We start from the raw sequence: 25,386 nt of genomic DNA, 5'->3' as shown, positions 1-25,386 counted from the left end.
GGCTGGGAAGGTGGCTCAGTGGTAGAGTGCTTGCCTCTCATGAATGAGACCCTGGGTTAGATTCCTCAGCAACACATAAACAGAAAAAGCTGTAATTAGTGCTGTGGCTTATATTGTAGTGCACTAGTCTTGAGCTGAAGAGCTCAGGGACAGGTCCCAGGCACAGAGTTCAAGTCCCACAACCAAACAACAACAACAAAAATCTATGATGTGAATAAAAAACAATGTAAAATACTTCCCCATGTCCACTACTACAGGTCTTTCTTGCCACTGCAAGATAATAACTGTAATGGCAAAGATTAAAATAAAGAGTGATGACTTTGATAAGGACTCTGAATTAACAAATCTTGCTTTTGACAAAATCTTTTTTTTGGGGGGGGGGGGGTGGGTTCCGGTCATGGGGCCTGAACTCTGGGCCTGGGCACTGTCCCTTAGCTCTTCAGCTCAAGGCTAGCACTCTACGACTTGAGCCCCAGTGCCACTTCCGACTTTTTTTCTTTTTGCTTATGTGGTGCTGGGATTCGAACCCAGGGCCTCATGAATGCAAGACAAGTGCTCTACCACTGAGCCACCTTCCCAGCCCCAAGAAAATCTTTTTAAAGAAAATATCTATTAATCTTTGTAGAACTGACAAACAGTTTGTTATTTTTATTGGTGTTGATGTTTTCTTTTGTTTGTTTTCTTTTTGTGGAAGTTTGGATGAAAGCTGATGTGATAGGTGGTAAAATTAGTAAATTGGTCAAAACCACTTCAAATATTGCTTTTTTTTTGTTGGTACTGAAACTCAATGACGCTTTAAATTTTTAGCAGATCCTAGCAAGGATCATACTTGTATTATTAAGAGCATATATACACGAAGCTAGGAATAAGGATTAAGCCACTAAATATATCAAGGAAATCGGGGAGAAGAAGAGGATTTATCAGAAAATTGACTGACACTTCCTAAGTTCTGCTATGATTTCCTTTTTCAGGTTTTTAAAGTTTTCGTCATAAAGGTCTTTCACTTCTTTAGTTAACTCCTGGGTATTTTATTTTTTTGTGGGGCTATTACGAATGGAGTTCCTGATTTCAGCCATGCTTTTCTAATTGTTGACATACAGAAAACCCATTGATTTTTGAGGTTAATTTTATACGCTGCTACTTTGCCAAGGTTTTGAATCAGCTCAAGTAATTTGGGAGTAGAGTCTGTGGGATTCTTTAAATACAAGATCCTGCCATCTGCAAATAGGGAGATTTTGACTTCATCTTTCTCTATTTGGATCCCCTTTATGTTTGCATCTTGTCTTATTGTTGTAACTAGGCACTCTAATACTAAATTGCAGAGAAGTGGAGAGAGTGGACATCCGTGTCTCATTCCTCAGTTTAGAGAAAATGACTTTAACATTTTGCCATTAAGTATAAGGCTGGCTGTAGGTCTGTCATATATAGCCTTTATTGTATTGAGGAATGTTCCCTGGATTCCTAGCTTTTCTAGAGCCTTCATCATAAAGGGGTGTTGAATCTTGCAAATGCTTTTTCTGCATCTATTGAGATAATCATATGGTTCTTATCCTTGCTCTTGTTGGTGTGATGAATTATATTACTTGATTTGCGTATATTGAACCAGCTTTGCATCCCTGAAATGAATCTTGTTTGATCATGATTTTTTTGATGAATTATTGAAGTCAATTGGCCAAAATTTTGTTGAGAAGTTTTGCATCAATGTTCATCAAAGAAATAGGTCTATAATTCTTTTTCTTTCATGAGTCCCTGCCTCGTTTTGGGATGAGGGTTATGATGGCTTCATAGAATGTGTTTGGTAGTTAACTTTCTCTTTCAATTTCATTGAAGAGTTGGAGGAGTATTTGTGTGAGTTCTCCTTTGAAGGCCTTATAGAATTCTGCTGTAAATCCATCTGGTCCTGGATTTTTTTCTAGATTGGAGGTCCCTTATTGCTGTTTCTATTTTGATGCTTGATATGTGTCTGTTAAGTTGGTTTAACTCATCCTGGTTTAGTTTAAGCATGTCAATATTTGCTAAGAAATCGTCCATTTCTTCTAGATTCTCAAACTTATTAACATAAAAGTTTGAGAAGTATTCCCTTATAATGTTCTGAATCTTAGTTGTTTCTGTGGTGATGTTGCCATTCTCATCTCTGAGTTTGTTTATTTGGGTGTGTTCTCTTCTTTTTCTGATAAGATTTGCTAAGGGTCTGTCAATTTTGTTAATCATTTGAAAGAACCAAATCTTTGTTTTGTTGATTCTTTCTACTTTTTTTTTGGATTCTAATTCATTCAATTCTGATTAAATTTTAATTATTTCTTTCCATCTACTGGATTAGGGTTTAGTGTTATTTTTTTTTTTTAAGAAGCTTCAGATGTCTCATTAAATTGTTGGTTTCAGATCTGTCCAATTTGTTGATGTAGGAATTCAGGGCTATAAGCTCTAGTACTGCCTTTGCTGTGTCCCAGAGGAGATGGTAATTTGTGTGTTCATTTTTGTTGAATATCAGGAACATTTGAATTTCTTTTCTAATCTCTTTCATGACCCACTGTTGGTTCGACAGTGTGTTGTTCAGCCTCCATGTGTTACCGGACTTTCTTTGGTGGCTTTTGGTGTTGAGTTCTAATTTTATTCCATTGTGGTCTGAGAGAATGCAGGGCATAATTTCAATGTTTCTGAATTTGGACAAATTTTCTGTGTGACCCAAAATGTAGTCTATTTTGAAAAGTGTTCCATGTGCTGCTGAGAAGAACATGTATTCTGATGCTGCTGGATGAAATATTCAGTAGATGTATGTTAAATATAGTTGATCTATGCAGTTGTTTAGATCTGCGCTTTCCCTGTGGAGTTTTTGTCAAGTTGGTCTATCTAGTGGGGATAGTGGTGTGTTAAAGTCCCCAACAATTAATGTCTTTGGATCTATGTGAGATTTGAGGGAAAGTTGTATTTCTTGGATAAATTTAGGTGCTCAGTTGTTTGGTAAATAGATATCTATAATTGTAATATCCTCCTGAAGGAGATATCAATTAATTCATATGTAGCCACCTTCTTTATCTCTTCTCACTAATTTTGATTTGAAGTCTATTTTATCTGATATTAGGGTGGCAACTCTGGCCTGTTTATGGGTGCCATTTTCTTTGTAGATTTTATTCCAGCCTTTCACTTTCAGAATTTTTTTTTGGGGGGGGGGCAAAGTGTGACTCTTGAAGGCAGCAGATAGAAGGATCTTGTTTTTTAATCCAACTAGACAGTATATGTCACTTAATTGGAGAGTTAAGTCCATTAATATTGAGAGTTAGGATTGAATGGTGTTTGGTAGTTCCTGCCATGTTATCCTTCTTTTTTTTTTTCCATTGTGAAAATACTGTACAGAGGGGTTACAATTACATGGGCAAGATAAAGAGTACATTTCTTATCAAGCACTGTAGCCTCCTCCTTTGTTTCCCCTTCCCATCCCTTCCCATCCTCCCCCCACTCCACCCAATCCTCCCCGCCCCCCCACCAAAGTTGTGAAGTTCGTTTTCAACATAACGAATTGTATATCTCATTGTTGCAATAGGTCCATCTGTATCCCTATTTAAACGATTTGTTTTTCCCCTTCCCTCCACAAATTATACCGACATCAAATACAGTGAAAGCAGGGGTTATACTGTGGGGGAGGGCATACAAAGCAACAAAGAAATAATCTTATAAATGTGTTAGAAACAATCACATGAAAGAAAAAAAAAAAACATTTGAGTACATATCTTAGGGTTCATTTCCCTAACATCAACTTATCTGACCTTTTCCGCTTGACTCAGATATATACTAGATATTGCAAATAAGGGAAACCATGGGACCTATGTTTCTTTGGGCCTGGCTTACTTCACTTAATATAATTTTTTCCAAGTCTTTCCATTTCCTAACAAATGGACCAATGTCATTCTTTCTGATGGAGACATAGAATTCCACTGTGTATATATACCACATTTTCTTGATCCATTCATCTACTGAGGGCATCTGGGTTGGTTCCATATTTTAGCTATAGTAAATAATGCTGCAATAAACATAGTCGTGCTGGTAGCTTTAGTGTCGTCTTGTTTGTAAACATTTGGGCTGTGACAACTGGGTTCTTCCTATGGTTCTTAGATTCTCAGTTTTAGTGTAGTTTCTTGGCCTTTAATTTGCTCTTCTTGGTTTTCTATGATAAGGCCATCTTTAATTATCTTTTATAGGGCTGGTTTGGTGGAGTTATATTGTTTCAGCTTTATTTGCATTGGAAGGTTTTTATTTGACTTTCTGTTATGAAGGAGAGTTTAGCTGGATACAGAATTCTTGGTTGACTTTGTTTTTATCTTTAGGGCATGGCATACATCATTCCAGGCTCTTCTTGCTTTCATTGTCTCTGCTGAGAAATTTGAGGTTATTCTAATTGCTTTCCCTTTATAGGTGATTGATCTTTTTTCCTTGACAGCTTTAAAGTGATGGTGTGATGTCCTGTTCTGGTCTGGTGTATTTGGGGTTCTAAAAGCTTCTTGTATCTGAATAGGCCTATCTTTCTGCATGTTTGGGAAGGTCTCTTCTAGAATCCTGTTAAATAAATTTGCTAGACCATTAACTTCTGTCTCTAAGTGCTCCTTTACACCCATTATCCTCAGATTAGGCCTTCTGATGGTGTTTTCTAAATGTTGAATGGCTCTATCATATCTCTTTGATTTGTCTTGTATGTTCTTTCTCCGTAATGTCTAGGCTGTCTTCATTCCCAGAGATTTGATCTTCTGCTTGGTCTAACCTACTGTGAAGACTTTCTATTTTGTTTTTTATTTCATTTCCTTCTAATTGGTTGGCTTTGATGGCTTCAAGTTCTTTGTTGGAGTTTTGTATTAGGTCTTGAATGGACTTCTTTACTTTCTTAATTTGTTTTCCAGTGTTTATTCTCAAATCCCTTAGTTGATATACTTGGAACTCAAAACATTAAATCCCCCAAAAACAAATCGTCAAAGAAACAACTGCCCGAATTAAAGAGAAACTTCTCTGAAGAGGAAATAAGAACAGCCAATAGACACATGAACAAATGCTCAACCTCTCTAGCCATAAAAGAAATGCAAATCAAACAACATTGAGATTCCACCTCACTCCTGTTAGAAAGGCTATAATCAAGAACTCTAATAGCAATAGATGCTGGAGGGATGTGGCCAGAAGGGAACCCTACTGCATTGTTGGTGGAAGTGTAAGCTTGTTCAGCCTCTTTGGAAAGCAGTATGGAGGTTCCTCAAAACACTCCACAAAGAGCTTCCCTATGACACAGCAATCCCACTTTTGGGCATTTACCCAAATGATCGCCAAGGCCCTACTAAGTCTTCCAGCATAATTATGTTTATTGCACCATTATTCACCATAGCTAAGATACGGAACCAACTCAGATGCCCCTCAGTAAATGAATAGATCAAGAAAATGTGACACATACACACACACACACACAATGGAATTCTATGCCCCCATCAGAAAGAATGACATTGCCCTATTTGTTAGGAAATGGAAAGTGTTGGAAAAAATTATATTAAGTGAAGTAAGCCAGGCCCAAAGAAACATAGGTCCCATGGTTTCCCTTATTTGCAATAACTAGTACATGTGTAGGACAAGCAGAAAAGGCCAAAAGCTATGTACATATGACCATATAAGGTGATGTTAAGCTAAATGAACCCCAAGATAGGGACACAAATATCTTTTTTCTTTCTTGCTATTGTTTCTAACATATTTATAATATACCATGTGATTTTTTTTGTTGCTTTGTATGTTCCTCCCCAACGATATAACCCATGTTTTCACTGTATTTGATGTCAGTGTTCTGCATCTTGTATATTCACTTCTCTAATTCGGGGAGGGGAAGGGAATAAACAAAATGCTTAAATAAGGATATGGCATAGGGTGGGAGGGTGGTATTAGTGGAGGTTGGAGGAAAGGTATGGTAAGGGGAAAACAAATGAGGAGGCAACAATGCTCAATTGGAAATGAACTCATTACCTTGCTCATGTAACTGTAACCCCTCTGTACAGCATTTTTACAATCAAAGTCATACAAAAATAAAAAAAGAAACAAAAAAAAAAGAAAATTGACTGACAGATATCTAACTTCCCACTAAGTGTAACAGGGTTATGGTTAAAGCAGTGTACTTTAAGATGTAAAAATGATAATCCTAGACATATACTAATTATTACAGATAGGGGAAACCATGGGACCTATGTTTCTTTGGGACTGGCTTACTTCCAAGTCCTTCCATTTTATTAAAATAGGGCTGTGCCATTCTTTCTGACAGAAGCATAGAATTTCATTACATATATACCACATTTTCTTGATCAGTTCATATACTGAGGGAAATCTGCATTCGTTCCATATCTTAGCTATCATAAATAACACTATGTACATATGACCATGTAGGATGATGCTAAGCAAAATTAACTCCAACACATTGTCACAAGACGTTTTGCTTTGTTCCTGCTGTTTTAATATATTATGTGATTTTCTTTTATCTTTTGTGTCCCCCCCCCCCCATGATTTATCCCCTTTTATCACTGTATTTGATTTTGGTACCTTGGGTATTGTATATATGTTTATCTGAATTAGGGAAGAGAAAGGGAACAAAAAAATTGTGAGACAAAGGACAAAGGGGCAATACAACCATCACAAGACACTATGTTGGAAATGATCTTTACAATTTGGGGTGGGGGAGGGGGATCAGGAAGGGAAAGGGAGAAAAATGAGGGAGGGGTAACAAGTTCAACAAGAAATGTACTCACTGTCTTAGGTATGTGACTGTAACCCCTCTGTACATCACCTTGACAATTAAATTAAAATAAAAAATAAAAATGAAAATTGTAATCAGTAAAATAATTTGCATAATTACTTTATCAGTAGTATGTTATTATCTTATTTTATCTTTTTAAAAGTAAAATTGTATTTGATTCTGAGTGTAAGTGGTTTATGCTTATAATTCTAGTTACTCAGGAGGCTGAAAACTGAGGATTGTGGTTCAAAGCCATCCCAGACAGGGAAATCTATAAGACTCTTATCTCCAATAAAGTACTAGAAATAGCTTTGAGCACAAAAGACTACGGAGTGTGCTCAGGAACTGAATTCAAGCCCCAAGACTGACAAAAAGAAGTATTTGATAAATAAAACATAAATTTAATAGTGTACTCTTTAATATTCCCAAACATGTACACATTATAAAATGTTTAAAGTAGTTAAATATATTTATTTCTTCAAAAGTTATGATTTCTCCATGGTCAAAACTTAGAAAACCCTTCCTCTAACTTTTTTTTAACAGTTGAGTAAGTTGTTATCTATATTCATCATACTACATAACAGCACAGAAAAAGTTGGTGTCCCTATATTATCTTACCTTATGAGGCCCATTGAGCAGCCTTTGCTTATTCCTCGTCTTTCTTACCATCTCCAGCCTCTGGTAATTACAATTCTACTTTTAATTTCTATGAGGCCAACTTTTAGATTTGTCATATGAATGAGATAATGTGGTTATTATGTCTGTCTTCCTGATTCATTTCACATAACATAATGGTCTTCCATTCCATTCCAAGATGCCAGAAATTGTCATTTTAGTAACTAGATATATTCAATTGTGTATATGTACCACATTTTCTATATATATTCATCAATTATTAGGCAAAAATACCAGTAGAAATGAAAGACATGGAATTGGAAATTTACAAAAAAAAAAAACTTAATACATATCCCTTATAGGAAGGCCGAACATTGAACCATTCTAGAATCTTTAAAAACAGAAAAAAAAAGAAAAGAAAAGGTCTTCCCCAAACTTTTGTGCATTCTACTTCTCACCTCCTTTAATTTGGTATTATGACAATACATGTTACTATTTCACATTTTTTTTAACTCTACCTAGATGGCAAAAGACAAAAATAGAACCATAACTGGATAGGAAGAAATTTGTAAGCCATTCCTGACTACTCATTTACAATCATTCAAAATGTCTTCCCAGTACCATTTATTCCTTTCTATAGGGGACATCATCTGAATAAATGGAGTATCATCTATTTAGCTGGACAGAACAAAACGTGCAAACTCACTCTTGACTGATTTCTCTCCCATGTCAAATCCAAATCATTAACAAACTTGAAAGACTTGTCTCCACAGCTTGACCATCAATCAAACCACTTATTATGGTTTTCCTTTACTACTATAAAATCACCCTAAATATTCCCCCACCATTAATTTTTACCCTTGTTCTTTATAGTTGAATCCTCACACAATTTTTCAATAATCTCTTTAAATGATTAATCGGATTATATGTCATGTTCCAATCCTGAATTCTCCAGTGCCTTCCCATTATAATAAGAACAAAATTCAAAGTTCCTACTTAGGTGCATATATATATATATATATATATATATATATATATATATATATATATATATATATATAAAATATACACATATGTATATTATAGATGTATATATTACAATTTCTGGGACCACTGGTAAACTTTCTCACTGTATTTCAGATTGCTCACTGTATTCCAGTAACATGTAATGTCCCATAAAGTTCTTCTAATTTCAAGGCTTTTACAGTCTGATTAGAATTTTGTGTCCAGATATTTTTATTCTGTATCTCTTCCTTCATTTACCTCTTTCTTTAAATTAACTTTTTTAGAATTAAACCATTGGTTCTAACTAAAGTAGCCTGCAGCATTCCTATCCATATGATAATTCAATGGTGAAAAATTGAACTATCAAATTAACATTATTGATGCAACCTTTTATTTTTTTTATTTTGAAAATACCATATAGAGGGGTTACAATTACATGGCAAGATAATGAGTACATTTCTTATCAAGCATTGTTGCCTCCTCCTTTGTTTCCCCTTGCCATCCCTTCCCATCTCTCTCCCCTTCCCCCTCTTCCCCCTCAAAAGTGTAAAGTTCATTTTTCGACATAACAACTTGTACATCTCATTGTTGTAATGTTTACGGAACTAAAATATGCCCAGATACATGCTAAAATATTATGTTTTTATGTATCTATAAAGGTAATTCTTTTTTGGGGGGAGTCCAGTTGTGGGACCTGAACTCTGGACCTGGACGCTGTCCCTCAGCTCTTCAGCTCAAGGCTAGTGCTCTACCACTTGAGCCACAGCGCCACTTCCGGCTTTTTTTCTTTTTGCTTATGTGGTGCTGGGGTATCAAACCCAGGGCCTCATGCATGCAAGGCAAGTGCTCTACCACTGAGCCACCTTCCCAGCCCAAAAGGTAATTCTTGAAAGGATTAGAATTTGATTTTATAAACTGAATATAGAACATCTCCTCTCCTCCACTGGATGTGGGCATTGGCTGATCGAAATCCAAAATGAAAAAGATAGAAGAAGGGCAAATGTTCTTTGAACTGGAGCATCCATTCGTACCTTTTCTTCATCATGAATGTTCCTGCTTCTTGAGCCTTCAGAACTAGACCATGATTTACATCATCAATTGCCCCATTATTCAAGTGTACTCAGAGTAGTACTTCCAGCACTATGTCCTCTGGTTATCAGGCCTTTGGCATTGAACTAGAATTAAATATTTCTCTTTCTTGGATCTCCACTTAGAGGAAGCAGATTTTTAGGACTTCTCTATTTCAATAATCTTGCAAATCATTCCTTTACTTATTTATTTTTCTTTTTTTCCGGTCATAGGGCCTGAACTCTGGGCCTGGGCACTGTCCCTCAGCTCTTTAGCTCAAGGCTAGTGCTCTACCATTTGAGCCACAGTGCCACTTGCAGCTTTTTCTGCTTATGTGGTGCTGAGGAATCAAACCCAGGGCCTCATGCATGCAAGGCAAGCATTCTACCACTGAGCCACCTTCCCAGCCCCATTCCTTTATGTTAAAAAAAATCTCTTTCTTCATAGATCTCCCATGGTTTGGTTTCACCAGAGAACATTAATGAGTATACTAACTTTTAGCTCTATTTTTTTTTTAAATATACATTTTACCTATACATTTATACATACATATGTATGTTCACAGACATTTGGATATTCATATATATGTAAATGTATGTGTCATTTGCATATGTATTTGCTACAATGATTTCTTTTATATTTAGTTATTGTTCATGAATATAAATTCCTTCGTGATGAAGACATTGTATGGTTGGTTTCTACTGCCTCTGTATTACCTAGAACATTACTTATCATAAAGATGATATTAAATAAATGAGCATATTTTACTCCATTTGAAAGGTTGAAATACATAAAAATAAAGTACCAGGATATCTCTATGATTTAATCTACTCTTTCTACATTAAAAGAAGCAAATATGCATTAATGACTAGCACAGAACTGGTTAATTAGCCTGAAGATAATAATATCTTATTCACTCCTTTCATAGTTCCTAATTCCTTTGAATGCTATTTAATGCATTGACTGACTTTGGATTTATGTACTTGTGACATGAGTCAGAGCCTCTTGTCCACTTTCCTGTTTAACTTCAAGTAATATTTTTTATTCTACCGATTCAATGTAAATGAATGTAAATGAATACCAATCTTGGTTTATAATTCTGGAACTGAGAAGTTTATGAGATCTGATAGCCATATCTGGAAGATTTTTATTACTGATGAAGATCCACTATAGGACTCAGAATACTTCAAGGAATCATAAAGTAAGAGGGGTTGAGTGTACTAGTTCAGATCCCTTCCCTTCTTAGGAATCCACAATTAAATTGTATTGTTTCCACTTTTATGGCACAATTTAAACATATTTACTTTTCAAGATCTTGTCTTCAAATAATGTAGCAGCATTAAGCTTCTGACCTCTTGTTACCTCAGACTGGAGATTAATTTGTAACATGAGTGCTCATGGGCACATTTAAACCACACCAGATTACATAGTCATCAAGAATTCTTCCAAATTTATTATTCGGCTTAAAATGTAGGGAAAAGTGGAAGTTTAATGATGATTTCTATTACTTAACATTTCTCTGTATATATATATATATATATATATACATATATATATATTCATTTGAGCTTTTATCTATGTCAATAATAACAATCATTTATGAACAACACTGAGGTATGTGTGTAATTGAAAGTGCCTATGAGCTTTTGTGCATAGGACACCTTGAAGTATATCAAAGGTCATTTGAAAACTAATATTCATGTCTACTACCAAATTTATAAATTGTGCTTCTGCTGGAATTTCTCCCTAAACTTGTAACAAAAGCGGTAGCTTTAGTTATAGTTCTGCTTAGTGGCAGGGTTTCAATTTTATAAATTTTAAGACTTCCACCCCTGTAAAAATATTCAACAAAATATTCAGATCTGTTTATAATAAAAGGGGTTTACTTAAGGACATAATTCTGGAGTTTTCTAAATATCCTTAACTGTCAATATTATTTGGACTCCAACTATTAACCATAGAATGTATTCTAATAATTCTTCCTGCTCTCCCCTCTCCACTTAAATGGTTTTAGACCATATTCCCTTTTTCTTATTTTCTTGAAGTAATCCACTAACAGGCTTATTCCCACCCACCCTCCAACCCCCAGCTTTTTCTGCTGTGTTACTTTTTAATACAGGTTTTCATCACCTCTGCAAAAGGGATTTTTTTTTCTCTCACCAATGAAAAAGATGGATTGGTAAGCAGCCCCACAGCCTATAAACCATTTCCTTTTAATCCAGGCCCCAGCAGTTTGGCCTGGCTCACATTCAGGTAGTACTATAACTTGTCTGAACTCCTTCTAAAGGGCCTCCTGCTTGTGTATTTATGCCTGAACACTTGGGTAAGCCTTGAAACAGCCTCTCTAAAGAGTGATGGGATGTTTGCTCACCTCAGCCCACATTGTAATGAAGCATGCCTCTTGCCTTTAAAATCCAAAGTTCTGGCCTCACCAGGTGAGGCTTTCCCTTTGGATATGGCCCCCTGAGGCATTACCCAATTGTACAGTTTATGTGTCAGACACCAATAACTGTTCACTCTTAAGGGCTAGCTTTCTCTTAACATTGTCAGCTGTTTTCATAGTCTGACATAAAAGTCCCACATAGGAAGTATTAGGAGATTTCTAAACCTCCTGAAAGAAAACCTGGTAAGGCTTTGCTTGAATATTCCCAATGGTCAGGGAGGGTCCTTGTATAAAGAACAAATTTTGCAATAGTGTGCTCACTTAAGGAGGGTGATATAATAGGCAAAAGAACAAAGAACCTTTCATCATTAGTGTCATTGCCAAGAACAGGAACTGAAGTCATGAGAGCTTTGATCTTTGTTTTCCTCCCCATCCCCCACTGGGTAATTCAATTATGTATCCCTCCTTTACATAATGCAAGGACCACTCCTCCCTGTCTCCTCCTTAACTGAAAACTATTGGAGATCCTAGATGTCATGAGATAGAGCCAGGCTATTTTGGCATTGTTTTATTCAAAGCTCTTTCATGTTCAAGACAATTTCATTTTCAACCCCTTAAATAATAGAGTACATATATATATATATATATATATATATGTATATATATACATATTTATATACATATATACAGATAGATCATTCAATAATCATAATTAGTAGATTGTGGTTGAAATATAGATGAAAATGTATGTGTGCTTGAGACAAAAAAGCTACTTAATATTTTTTTTTGATGAGAGGATGTAGAAATTTACATCTAACCTCACTGCTATTTCCTCTCACCCTATTAACTATTAAAAGATTTTAAACTATATTTCTATTATAGGCTTTGTCAAAGTTTTAGGTATTTTTGATCCAAAGTTGAAGATTTAAGGGTAAAATGAAAACTTAATTTCTTTATACCTCACCTCTCTTCTTAAAACATGGATTTAGTAATGTTTATTCTGTTTACAAACAGAAGGGAATTGTGAATAGATAATATCCATCAAAGCAAAGAGCCTTAACAACATAATAGGTTTTCAGCACTTTTTTCTTGTTGAGCCTATTTTGTAGCAAAGTAACTCAAGAGCCTGTCCTCTAGAAGCTTACCATGTATGGCTCCAAAAAGAATGTCAAGAAAAAGCATCAAGCAAGAATTTGTTTAAATAGTTACATGTCAAAATTAAGTTTTGACCAGGTGCTTGTTGCTTATACCTATAATTTTACTATTCAGGAGGCTGAGACCTAAGGATGGCGATTCAAAGCCAGACAAGAAGAAAAGCCCATGAAACTCCTTTCTTCACCAAAAAGCTGGAAATGTAACTGTAGTTCAAGTGGTAGAATGCTAGCCTTGATCAAAGAAGCTCAGGGAGAGTGCCCAGGCCCTGAGTTAGTTCAAGCCCCAAATTGGCATAAATATATATATTAATATTAATAATTTTAGTATGAAGTATATACTAATTGTTATAATCTTTCTTAAGAGAGAATTTTGATTATGATGGTGAAATCTGAACTAAAGACATTAATGTCAAACAAATATAAAGCCTCAGATAAGAATCTGAGAAGAACAGAAATGCACTGGTCAACATGTCTCCTTCTCCTGATAGAGTTGACTTCATGCTATCTGTCTCCTAATTGCCACTTTTTTAAATTTTCTTTCCTGGATTCAAATCGTTTCAACAAATTACAATTATTTTGAACAATGTCAAATATATTTTCCTTGACAAAGGTGATTATTAGGTATTAAAATCCAATCCTATAAAGCCTTTGTGAATTATTAATCCTGTTTCTTAACTAGACAAGAGCAATGCATCCCTATTCAAAACTTTTCACACTATTGTTAAATGTTATCACTTGAATGTCAGCAGAAAAATCTTCACACAGTGACTGCCCACCTGAAAAAAAAAAAAAAGATTCCAACATGTTCATGAGTTGTCATCTTTCCAGTCTCTTTGGATAACTTTTACCCAGAAAACTATCCATACATTCAATCATAGGGATGAAATGTTAATTTAGAACAAAAATATATTTAGAGGAAAAAGTAATGTTAATTGCAAACAATCATTTATGCAAAAAATATGCTCTTTGAGATAATATTGTACAATGATATAAATTTTCATGTAATAGTAAAGAGACTCAAAGAATGGACAGAGACATTCTGTAAGTCATTAGAAAAATGTAGATAATTTGGAAATTGTAACCACGATTGAAGAAATTAATGTAGTTTATGAACTCAAAATAGCATTATTATATTGATGAAATATACAAAACAATCATGCACAGTTTTATAAAGTATTTCAATGTGTTTTTACAAGCAGAAAACATTCAGGGTACTTTTAACAGCATGCATTTATATAAAAAATTATAAACTTCTGAAAAGATGTACAAAGCAAATTAAAATTTTAATCATCAGGAAATTCACAATATTTTTCTAAACTTTTTTGACTAAGAAGAAATAAAAATTTGCAGTTATGCATAATAGAAAATAATGGTCTAGGCTCTGGTGGCAATCCTAGCTACTCAAGAGGCTGAGATCTGAGAAACACAGTTCAGAGCAGGCATGGGTTAGAAAGTCCATGAGACTCTAATCTCCAATTAAGCTCTAGAAAAACAGAAATAGTACTGTGACTTAAAGTGGCAGTGTGCTAGCTTTGAGCATAAAGAGCTCAGAGATAGCACCCAGGCACCTGGTTCAAGCCCCATTACTGACAAACAACAACAACAACAAAAGAAATAAACAAATTAGTACATTAAATTTTAATTCTAATGATATGCAGCCAAGATACAACACAGAGACAAAATCATAGTTTTGAAAATTGTTATAAAATAAGAAAAATGAGCATTTAATTCTTTTTCAGCCTATTTTTAAACTAAGTTAAAACTTTCTTTTTAACACACACACACACACACACACACACACACACACACACACACACACAAACCACAAGAAAAATCAGGAGAAAACAAATAGTAAAGATAAAAACAGAAATTAATTCATCCAAATTACAGATAATAAAACAGTTTAGTATGAAAGTTTAGATAATGAAAAAGTTTAGTATGAAAGATCTGAAAAATCTTCCTGCAAATACAATTAAGAGAGACATGATCATGGTTGTAAATATAATAATACATACTGGAGCTATATATACTGAGTGCTTTTTTTTTGTATGAAATACTATTGCTAGGGTTTGACATAATGTTTCATTTAATCTCCAAAAAGGAACTCTTTAGTATTAACTGGAACTATGACACAAAAACAATTCCTAAACATGACACTATGGTAACATTATATTTAATACAAATAATGAATTTTCTTGTTTTTAAAATTCAAAGAACATAATTGTCAGCTGCATATTATTATTCTAACCACTACAATGTCTGAAAGGTAGTATTTTAATTTTAAAAAGTAAATATATGATATGAAACTTTGTTAGGATAGCATGAAAATAATACAATTATACATCTACTTCATTCTATACATATCAAAATGCTGAATACAAGTATCAGCCATCAAATTCATCCTTGTGATTATGTTTAATTGGATAAAATGAAATCCCATTACTCATTAGCAATGGTATAGAATAGATCTTCAACCTTTCATCAACTTTACCTTATTGTTAATTACTAGTCATAATCTCATTAAATTCAGGAACAAGGGAATAAATTCCACTATTATCATTACTGCACATTTGGAAGAGCCTGGGTGAAAACTTTGTAAGAAACAAACATTGCAACAATGATACCCACTGGACGTTATACTGGAAATGAACTTTATAACTTGGGTGGAGGTGGGGGGGTGGGGAATAAGAAGGGGAAGGGATAGTGGGACAACATGGGAAGGTGTAACAATGATTGACAAGTAATGTACTCGTTGCCTTACTCACATAACTGTCAGCCCTCTGTACAACATCTTTACAATAAAATAAAGTTTAAAAAATTGAAAAAAGAACAGAAAAATAAAAAAAAAACAGTAAATATCTGGAAAGGAGACAAGAAATTTTTTTCTGACTAGAACAGACTGAAAATCAAACATAAAACATACAACTCTTAAATCAATGAATGTTGGTTGTATGATTATAAGTAATAGATAAATAGTGATGTTAAGCTGGGCACTGGTGGCTGAGATCTTGGGATCTCAGTTCAGAGCCAGCCTAGGGAGTAAAGTCCACAAGACTTGTTTTTTTCCAATTAACCACAAGAAAACCAGGAGTGGCACTGTGGCTCAAAGTGGTAGAACACCAGCCTTGAGCAAAAGTGCTCAGGGACAGTTCCCAGACTCTGATTTCAAAACCCCCACTAGCAACGATAAATAAATAGATAAATAAACAAACAATTTAATGTCATTAGCTTAAGCATTGGAAATGGCGAATTTATTTGGAGAGAGTTCCTGTGCAACTAAGTCAACTAAATTTCTGAAAGTTGAGCCATCTGTATGCAGCTCACGGCTAATAACCTAAAACTTGCATTGCATCTCTATTAAAATAAACAATATTATTAGTATAGTCAGTTCTATTAAAGAAATTCCTATTGTTGTAGGACTCACTATGTCCAAATGTGGGAAAACAGCACTGAGAAATATCCACAAAATATAATCCATGCATAAGTAGTAATATCCTTGGATGAGAAGAGCAAAGGATGATTAAAAGAAAAAGTAAATATATGGAAAGCATTTGAGAATTGAAAGTGTTACAGTGAATGAAACATAGCTAACAAGCTAGATTCGTAGGCTGCATTGGATTGGACATTCAGAGAAGACCTTGAACAGCAGATCATAATAAACCTAAGACCTAAAAGAACAAGCCAGGTATCTAAGGATAAGGCAATGAAGAATTCAACATAATTTTTGTTGCTGTTGTTGTTTTCTGCAGGTCCTGTAGCTTGAATTATGGGCCTGGGCCTTGTTCCAGGGGCCTGGGCCTTGTCTCTGAGCTTTTATGCTCAAGGCTATTGCCCTATCACTTGAGCTACTTACCACTTCCACTTGAGCACTACCACTTCCAGCTTTGTGTAGTTTTAATGGAGATAAAAATCTCACAGACTTTCTTGCCCCGGCTAGCTTTGAACCACAGTCCTAAGATCTCAGCCTCTCAAGTAGTTAGGATTGAAGGTCTGAGCCATCAGTGACCAGCAGAATTTGTTATTTAAACTTAAAAATTTGTATTTTATATCATATTTTAAAAAATGTAAACAAGTTGTGAGTTTCTTTAACAATGTTGAGGTCATATTACTGAAATGTCTATTACAACTTAACCAAGCTTTGACTTCATTTTATTTTGACCTGTTTATTTTTATAAACTGTTACATATTGTTCACCTTATCTATTTTAACTATTTCTTCTTCTTTTCTCCTGTACTTACTAATATATGCAATATATTTTCTTATCTTATCTCTAATTCTCACCCCCATTTGAACTCATTACTATAATGAGTGATGGGGTGCCACATTTAACATATTACTATTAATAAAAATTGTGGTACTCAAATGGCCTCAATAAATTGTGTCCATACAAATCAAGGCAATGTAAAGTTGACTGCTTCAAATGATCTGTTTTACTCATTCTTAGATTGGCATGCTTCCCCCAAAGGGTGATAATTTAAAATTATATATTAAAAACTATTAACGTAATTCTAATTTTAGTAGCAACATGGTAGCAGGTGATATCTGATTCTTGTCTCATGTCTTGGAAACTGTACATGTAAAATAGTAAAAGCATTTTCAAATTGTATGAGTGCTGACTAAATTAGCTGAGCTTGACTAAGCTCTTCAGATTCCCTTATGGAAAGGGACAATAAAAATGCAGTTAAATATAAAAGCTGGGGCATCATGTTGAGGGGGCAAATGAGTAGCAGTAGATTTCTGAAAGCAGCAGGAAAAAAAACTTATAGATTTTATAAGGACCATATAACCATAGGTTGGATGGTCATGAAGACATTGAAAAAATTCTCAAAAATATCTCAAAAGGTAAGGAGTAAATGGGTTAAATTCTGAGAAGCTGATAAATTACAGCCTACAGAAAGGGTTATATAAAGAAAAATGTTTATTATTGGACAATAAATTTTTAAGTGTTTTTCATTTCTATTAATTTCCAAAGGTGCTTTAAAAGAATGCAAAATTTCAGAGATTTAAGATGACTTTTGACTATTGGAATAGATTTCTGATAAGAACTAAAGAAAATTTGAAGCAAATATATTAAGATACATTGAAAAAAATGTAAATTGTTCTAAATGTAAAAATGCGTGTGTGTGTGTGTGTGTGTGAAAGAGAGAGAGAGAGAGAGAGAGAGAGAGAGAGAGAGAGAGAGAGAGACCTGGTCCTGGGGCTAGAATTCAGGGCCTAAGCTGTCCCTGAGCTTTTGTGCTCAAGGCTAGTGCTTTGCCACTTGAGCACAGCTCCATATTTGGGGTTTTGGTGGTTAATGGGAGATAAGATTCTCACAGACTTCCCTGGCTAGCCTGGCTTCAAACCACAATCCTGAGTATCAGGGAGAAGTAAATACAAATAAAGTACTTTTTGATGTAAATGTATGGAAATGTCAGGAGGAAACTCACCATTTTCTACCATTAATATAAACTAGAGAAAAATGAGTTTAGAAAAAAATCTACAGAAACACATATGATTAAGAAAGCTATGTAGATGTAAATATCAACAATTTCTAATAGCAAAAGGATGGTATCATGGGAAGAACCAAGATTCACTCTCTCCTCCTGTCAGCATGGATCCCTGAGCTTCCACATAGTGAATTTGATTATCCAAACAGAAAGGCCTAGATTCCTCAGGCAGAGGAAGAAGGTCCTAATTGATCCCAACCTCCTAAACATCTCTACCAAGGGTCCAAATAAATTAAACTATTTTGAATCATCAGAACAGCAAAGCTATGACTTAAATACCAGTAACTGATCCTTATTAATCAAATATAGAGAAATAGATTTTACAGGTGAACCCTGCTTAAATTTCTGCCCTCAAAATTGTAAGAGATAATAAAATAATTGTTTTAATGTGTGCAACTAAGATTTATAAATACTTTAGGCAGCCATAGATGGTCAAAACATTTATAGAAAAACCTACTACATTTTCTACAAAAAAAATAAAGAACTAAGGGACTTTAACTGAGGCACAATTATGAAGATGGGCACTAGAACACAATTCAAAAAAGTAAAACAAGTAAAATAGACTATAAAAAAATTAGCAAAAAAAGAATATACATTTCCAGGGAGAAAAGAGTAGACAAATGAAGAGAAAAGGTGGAGAATTCAGTCAAGAACTCAATGCAGGGGGGAGAGGAGGGAGGAGGATTGGGTAGGTGGGGGAGGATGGAAAGGGATGGGAAGGGGAAACAAAGGAAGAGGTTACAGTACTTGATAAGAAATGTAGTCATTATCTTACCCATGTAATTGTAACCCCTCTGTACAGTATTTTCACAATAAAAAAATTGGAAAAAAAGAGAACTCAATGTATATCTTACAAAATTAAGAAAATCAAGGAAGTGATGAGTTGAGAGTGATGGGTGAGAATGTTCAAAGGGGTGACATTGATCAACAGGCACTGTGTTCATAAATGGCTACTCCTTTGTACAACTGCTTAAATATTTTAGTTGAACTAAAATATTTATAAAAATGAATTTATTCTAAACTTAATGCTAAGTAAAAAAGAGCATCAAATAATATGATGTGATTGGAAAACAGTATACAAATTGTTATATAGGTATAGTTTCTGTAAAAATGAAACAAAAATATCAGTATGTTCCTACCCTGTGTGCAGTTAGAGTAAATTTTTATAATATTACCTATATACCGTACATAATTAAAAGATAACCTTCTTGTGTTTCTACTATTATGTTGCAATTATAGAAAATCTATTTGAAATATTTGAGTGAGTTAATTGCCAATTAAACTAAAACTCTGCCATATTCTATAAGGTGAAACTTTCCACTATCTTTTCTCTAATTATGAGGGGGATTCTAGATGTGGTGCTAATCAAATGAACATAAGAAGATTTTACAGTTTAAGACCCAAGAAGTAAATTTATTTATTTATCTATTTATTTTCTAGATTCTAAAATATCTCTAATCTACATTATTTTAGGATGTTAAATGATTCTTCATTTTTTTTCTGCACATTTCTGACATGATAATGAAAGAGTTAAATTTCTCCAAAATCACCACCTATGACCAGGTAAATCACAGGAGCTTTTGGCCCTTTATTAGATCTTGTGGGTACCGTCAGGGTAAAATTCTAAGCAGAATAAATAATGGCAGTGGAGGGAGTTACGGAAAAGGAATTCATAACTTGAACAGCCAGGACAAAATCGCCCTTTGGCCTTGGCACACACATGGACGCTTTATTTTTTACTTATATTTGTATATACTGCTCTTTTCCTCAAACAAAAAATATGCAGACTTATTACTTTACATTATTTATATCAATATCTGAAATCATGAAAAAGTATTTTTGATATATATTTTTTCTTCACCATAATGCTCACATATCTTACTTTCTTTTTTTTTTAATCTTTTTTTTTTAATTGTGAAAATACCGTATAGAGAAGTTACAATTACATGGGCAAGATTATGAGTACATTTCTTATCAAGCATTGTTGCCTCCTCCTTTGTTTCCCCTTCCAGTCCCTTCCCATTTCCCACTCTCCCCTCCCCCCAGCCCCCCCCCCCCAACGGCTCACCCCACTCCCCCACTCCACCTCCACCCCCGCCAAAGTTGTAAAGTTCCTTTTTCGACATAACAATTTGTACATCTCATTGTTGCAATGGGTCCACCTGTATCCCTATTTAAACAATTATGTTTTTTCCCTCCCCCCCCCCCACAAATTATATCTTACTTTCTTATACTAAAAGGAAGAAGAAAATGTCTGCTATTTAACTGGACAGGAACTCAGAAGAGCCTGAGTACCACAAGAAAGCAAGCTCTCTTGTTATCTTTGGCAAACATCAGAAGTGGCTGTTTTACAATTCTGACCAGATTTTTCACCCAGATTTTACCCATTGACTTTAAGTTTCTGAGCATTTGGAAAGAAATATTGAAGCAACTTAGCATTAGAACTTTATTTAGATAAAACCCAGACACCAAGTGTTTTGGTGCAAGAAAAGTGATATTTTACAAGTGCGCAGTTCTGTGCAAACTACTGAATTTGCAAGCATCAATGACTCCCCACATTGGGCAAGAGACAAACCACTGAACCAAAAGTGGGATTCCTGGTGGACTAGTAAAGGATTCTCTGGTCAAATCCAGACTCCACACCAGATACCTGATAATCTTGTCCTGGGCTGGCTTTGTTGAATACAACTGTAGATATGACTTCTCTATTGACTGTTTGGCAAGACATCTGGGCCTTTCGATTCACAGAGTATTCTCTTCTCAAGTATTCCTCTTCCGGACTTGGAATGACTTGCTCCCTTATATAACTGATAGCTGCTTTTGACTATATCATGGGACGATTTTCTTGACTACTCAATAAAAAATAAAATCCATTTCTCTGTGCTAACCTAAGTATGGTTTTCTGCTCCAGGGTCAGGCTAGGGACTTTATTTTAGTCACTATGTACCTCTTAATACTAAGAAACATAACTGGCATGTGTTGTATGAGTGGAATGCATTGATGCATAGATGCATGAATGATTGCATGAATGAATTCAGCAGCCAATGAATGACTGATGATATATCACTAATGTAGAGCTTGAGGGTGTGGTCTGTGTTAGGATTTTAAAAAGAGGTAGCTGAGTAAGAACAGCACCACCCACGTGGTATTCAGGTAAGGGGTAGGTTTATTCATTGTTCTGGCTAGCACCAGGCCATGTTGGCCCTCCAAGTGGCTGGGAAAGGCCTGGGAAAGAGAGAGAGCTGGAAAAGAGAGAGAAAGGAGCTAGAAAAGAGAGTGTCTGGGAAAGGTGGGAAAGACAGAGCTAGGAAAGAGAAGAGAGCTTGGAAAGAGAAGAGAAGGAAAGAGCTAGAAAAGAGCAGAGAGAGGGTGTCTGGGAAAGAGAGCTAGGAAAGAGAAGGGAGCTGGGAAAGAGAAGAGAAGGAAAGAGCTGAGAAAGAGCTAGAAAAGAGCAGAGAGAGGGCTTCTGGGCCTGGGCTAGGCCTTATCTAGGGTATGGGCAGAGAAAGGTGTGGCCACATCAAATTCAGATGTGACCTCAGTGGATGCAGATGTGACCTCTTCCAGGTGTGCCAGTTGCCTAGGTAATGCAGGTACTAGGTGGAGACTTTGCTGGGAGGAGGGTGGAGTCTGCTAGTCATCTAGGAGCAGACCTTACAGTCTGTTTGCTTCTTCCCTTATTCCTTTATAGCCAGAAAAGGGCAAGGTTCAAGTGCCTGGTTTAGTAACCATTGGCTTCTGGAAAAATTCTAGTTAAGTTATATCATTGTTCAGAATTCTTGAACCTGACTCAGCCAGATAGTTTTCGTTTTTCATACTGACTGTTGCTTTATACAAACCAAAGAGAGGAAGAAGTTTGGGTGTACCTAATGAGCTGTTTTCAGAAAGAAAAATCCTATTGATAGCAACTGTCATACAAACTCAATGTCAGGCAAGAACTCATAGAAATACATTGTTTATGTCTGAAACAAATCTTTAGTGTGCAGTTGGAAATGTTCTTGGTTACATTTACTTTTAATAGAAAGTTTAATGTGTTTTTATTTCTTCTAGGCAGTAGATGCAAATATACCAGGCAATAATGATTTACAGTCCAAGCAAGTTTTTCCTCTATTTATAAATCTTTTTATTTTTCTACACAAATTTTCTCTCTATATATGTATATGTGTATGTGCGTGTGCGTGTGTGGGTGTGTGCATGTGTAAAAATTCTTTAATGTCAGGAAGCAACTCACTACTCAGCACTCTTTTAAAATTGTATTGTAAAGGTATACAGAGGGATTACAGTTACATGAGTCAGGTAATGAATACATTTCTTTTTGAATAGTGTAACCTCGTCCCTTGTTTTCTCCCAGATTTTTTCCCCTCCCAACCTCCCTCCTACAAAGCTGTACAGTCCATTTCCAACATAGTGTCTAGTGGATTTCGTTGTTGAATTGGTTCACCCTTTGTCCCACAGTTTCTGTACTTCCCCTATTCCTCCCTAAATCAGATAAACTTATATACAAGACAAAGGGTACAGAAATCAAAAACAGCAACAGAAGGGATAAACCAAGGACAAAAGGAAAGAAGAGAAGAAGAAAAGAAGAAGAAGAAGAAGAAGAAGAAGAAGAAGAAGAAGAAGAAGAAGAAGGAGAAGGAGAAGGAGAAGGAGAAGGAGAAGGAGAAGGAGAAGGAGAAGGAGAAGGAGAGGAAGAGGAAGAGGAAGAGGAAGAGGAAGAGGAAGAAGAGGAAGAGGAAGAGGAGGTGGAGGAGGAGGAGGAGGAGGAGGGAACTACAAACAGTTTAATAGAAAAAATCTTTCATTTCGTGGAGTTCATTTCAATAAGCATCATTATATATGATCTTATGCACAAAGCTATCAGAATTTTTAGGAAAAAGTATTTTACTATCTTACGTTGGCAATGAGAAGTAAGGCAATGTATTATCTAATTTATTGGAATTAATACTAATATTTTGTCTTACATAAATGTGTTTATAAATGCAACTACACCCCCCTGGAAAAAGCTGTCAAGCAGAAATAATAACACATGAAATTGAATAGAATAAAATAACTAGATATAAAATTAAGATGATAAGAATAGACCTCATTTAATAGTATTAAGTTCATTTTCTAGGTGGAAAACATCAATGTATGAAGAAAAATCAAATCAAATCTCCTGAAACTCAGAGTTATACTGTATTTCTCCAATGACAGTTTCATTTTTCTCAAATCTCAAACAATTGGCATTTTGATATTAATGGTTAAAGTTTTAAGTACTACTGGATGCTTGAGATAACTAATACTATCATGATGAAGTTGTAATTTCACCAGTAAGTTTAATGCTATATATATATATATATATTTTTTTTTACTTTTGTTAAGTAGTTGTACAAAACAGTTGCCATTCACCAAAGCAGTTTATAAACACTGTCATGATCAATGTCACACAATCACAATTGAGCATTCTCATCCACCTCCCCTAACCCATTTTTTTGGGGGGGAGGGAGAGGTTCCGGTCATGGGGCCTGAACTCTGGGCCTGGGAGCTGTCCCTCAGCTTTTCAGCTCAAGGCTAGCACTCTATCACTTGAACCACAGCACCACTTCTGGATTTTTTCTTTTTGCTTATGTGGTACTAGGGAATCCATCCCAGGGCCTCATGCATGCAAGACAAGCGCTCTACCACTGAGCCACCTTCCCAGCCCCCCTAACCCATTTTTTAGGATATGTATTGGATTGATTTTTTTTGCCATTTAACAAAGCAGTTTATATATATAATACATCTTGATTTGTGTCATACCTTCAACATAATGACTCAGAAAACTGGTTTCTCAGCCACAGACATTTCCCACATATTTCTACCATATTTCCATCCTCTAATTTATGTTTTATTGAAACTTCACACCTAATCTATACCTTTCAATGTGCCTAGCCTTTATCCATTACCAAGGACCCTTCCTAAATTCACTCAATTTTGAGACCACAGCTAATCTGACTCCATCTTATTTTTGGAAATCTGATTTCATTTCTCATTTTATAGATAATCACACCCATTAATGTATGGTCCTGGCATATGCAGATGTCCATTATATCCAAACATACTTCTCTCTTCAAATTTACCATACTATACACAATATATTTGCCATCATATATCATAATTCCATAAAAACAATAGACATTTACTAAATAAATGTTCTATGTCATTCATTTTCTCTGCAGTTTATAAATACTGATTAATTTATTTAAACTCCTTGATGTAGATTCTATTATCTCTACTTTCCAGAAAATTTGATTGAATCCTAGAGAGACAGAATAATCCTGAAAGCAGCTCTAGAGCCTCGGCTTTCAGGCACTAAATTCTGGTGTGTGGCCACACAGCTTTGCACGTGCGAGACAAGCAATCTACCGTTGAGCTCCCTACTCATTCTAGTCCTTTCATTTCTTTACAGAATTTTCCTCCCCTAACCAAGAGATTTTAAAGTTCAGGGACTTGTTATTAAAACCTTGTATCTACAGTGCCAGACATATCTCTTTGGACATAGTAGAAATTTTACAGTTGCTTGCTAAATTAAATGAAGACAATGGGGAAGAGTGGGAGGGAAGGAGGAAGAAAGGGAGGGAAGGAATTAGGGAAAGAGGGAGGGAGGGAGGGAAAGAGGAAGGACTAAAACAACATATTGTACTTTTTACAAAACAAGTCAATTGGTATTTGAAACTGTCAGCATCTTCTGAGATTTTTATTCATATAGTCTACCAAAGACAAACAAAGAAGCAAACAAACAAAACTCCAAATCAAAACAAACTCTTCATTCATCCTATCAATGAATGAAGTTTTTATAAACATAACTCATTTATGATAAAACAAGAACATGAGACATACCGAAGTTTAAAGTAGTATTTATTCAATTAATCAATCATCTAGTAACTTGTTATTAGATGTAGTCTGAGT

General features: G+C 35.1%; 1 non-coding gene across 1 annotated transcript; it reads right to left on the bottom strand.

Moving 5' to 3' along the window:
• Nucleotides 1-509: 509 nt before the first annotated feature.
• Trnaa-ugc lies at nucleotides 510-573 on the bottom strand. Its single transcript has one exon. It is a non-coding gene; the product is annotated as a tRNA-Ala (tRNA).
• Nucleotides 574-25,386: the final 24,813 nt, after the last annotated feature.

The sequence above is a fragment of the Dipodomys spectabilis genome, unplaced genomic scaffold (assembly GCF_019054845.1).
Source record: "Dipodomys spectabilis isolate Male_0828 unplaced genomic scaffold, ASM1905484v1 ptg000081l, whole genome shotgun sequence".
NCBI classification, from domain to species: Eukaryota; Metazoa; Chordata; class Mammalia; order Rodentia; family Heteromyidae; genus Dipodomys; species Dipodomys spectabilis.
This window is presented reverse-complemented; position numbering and strand designations above follow the sequence as displayed.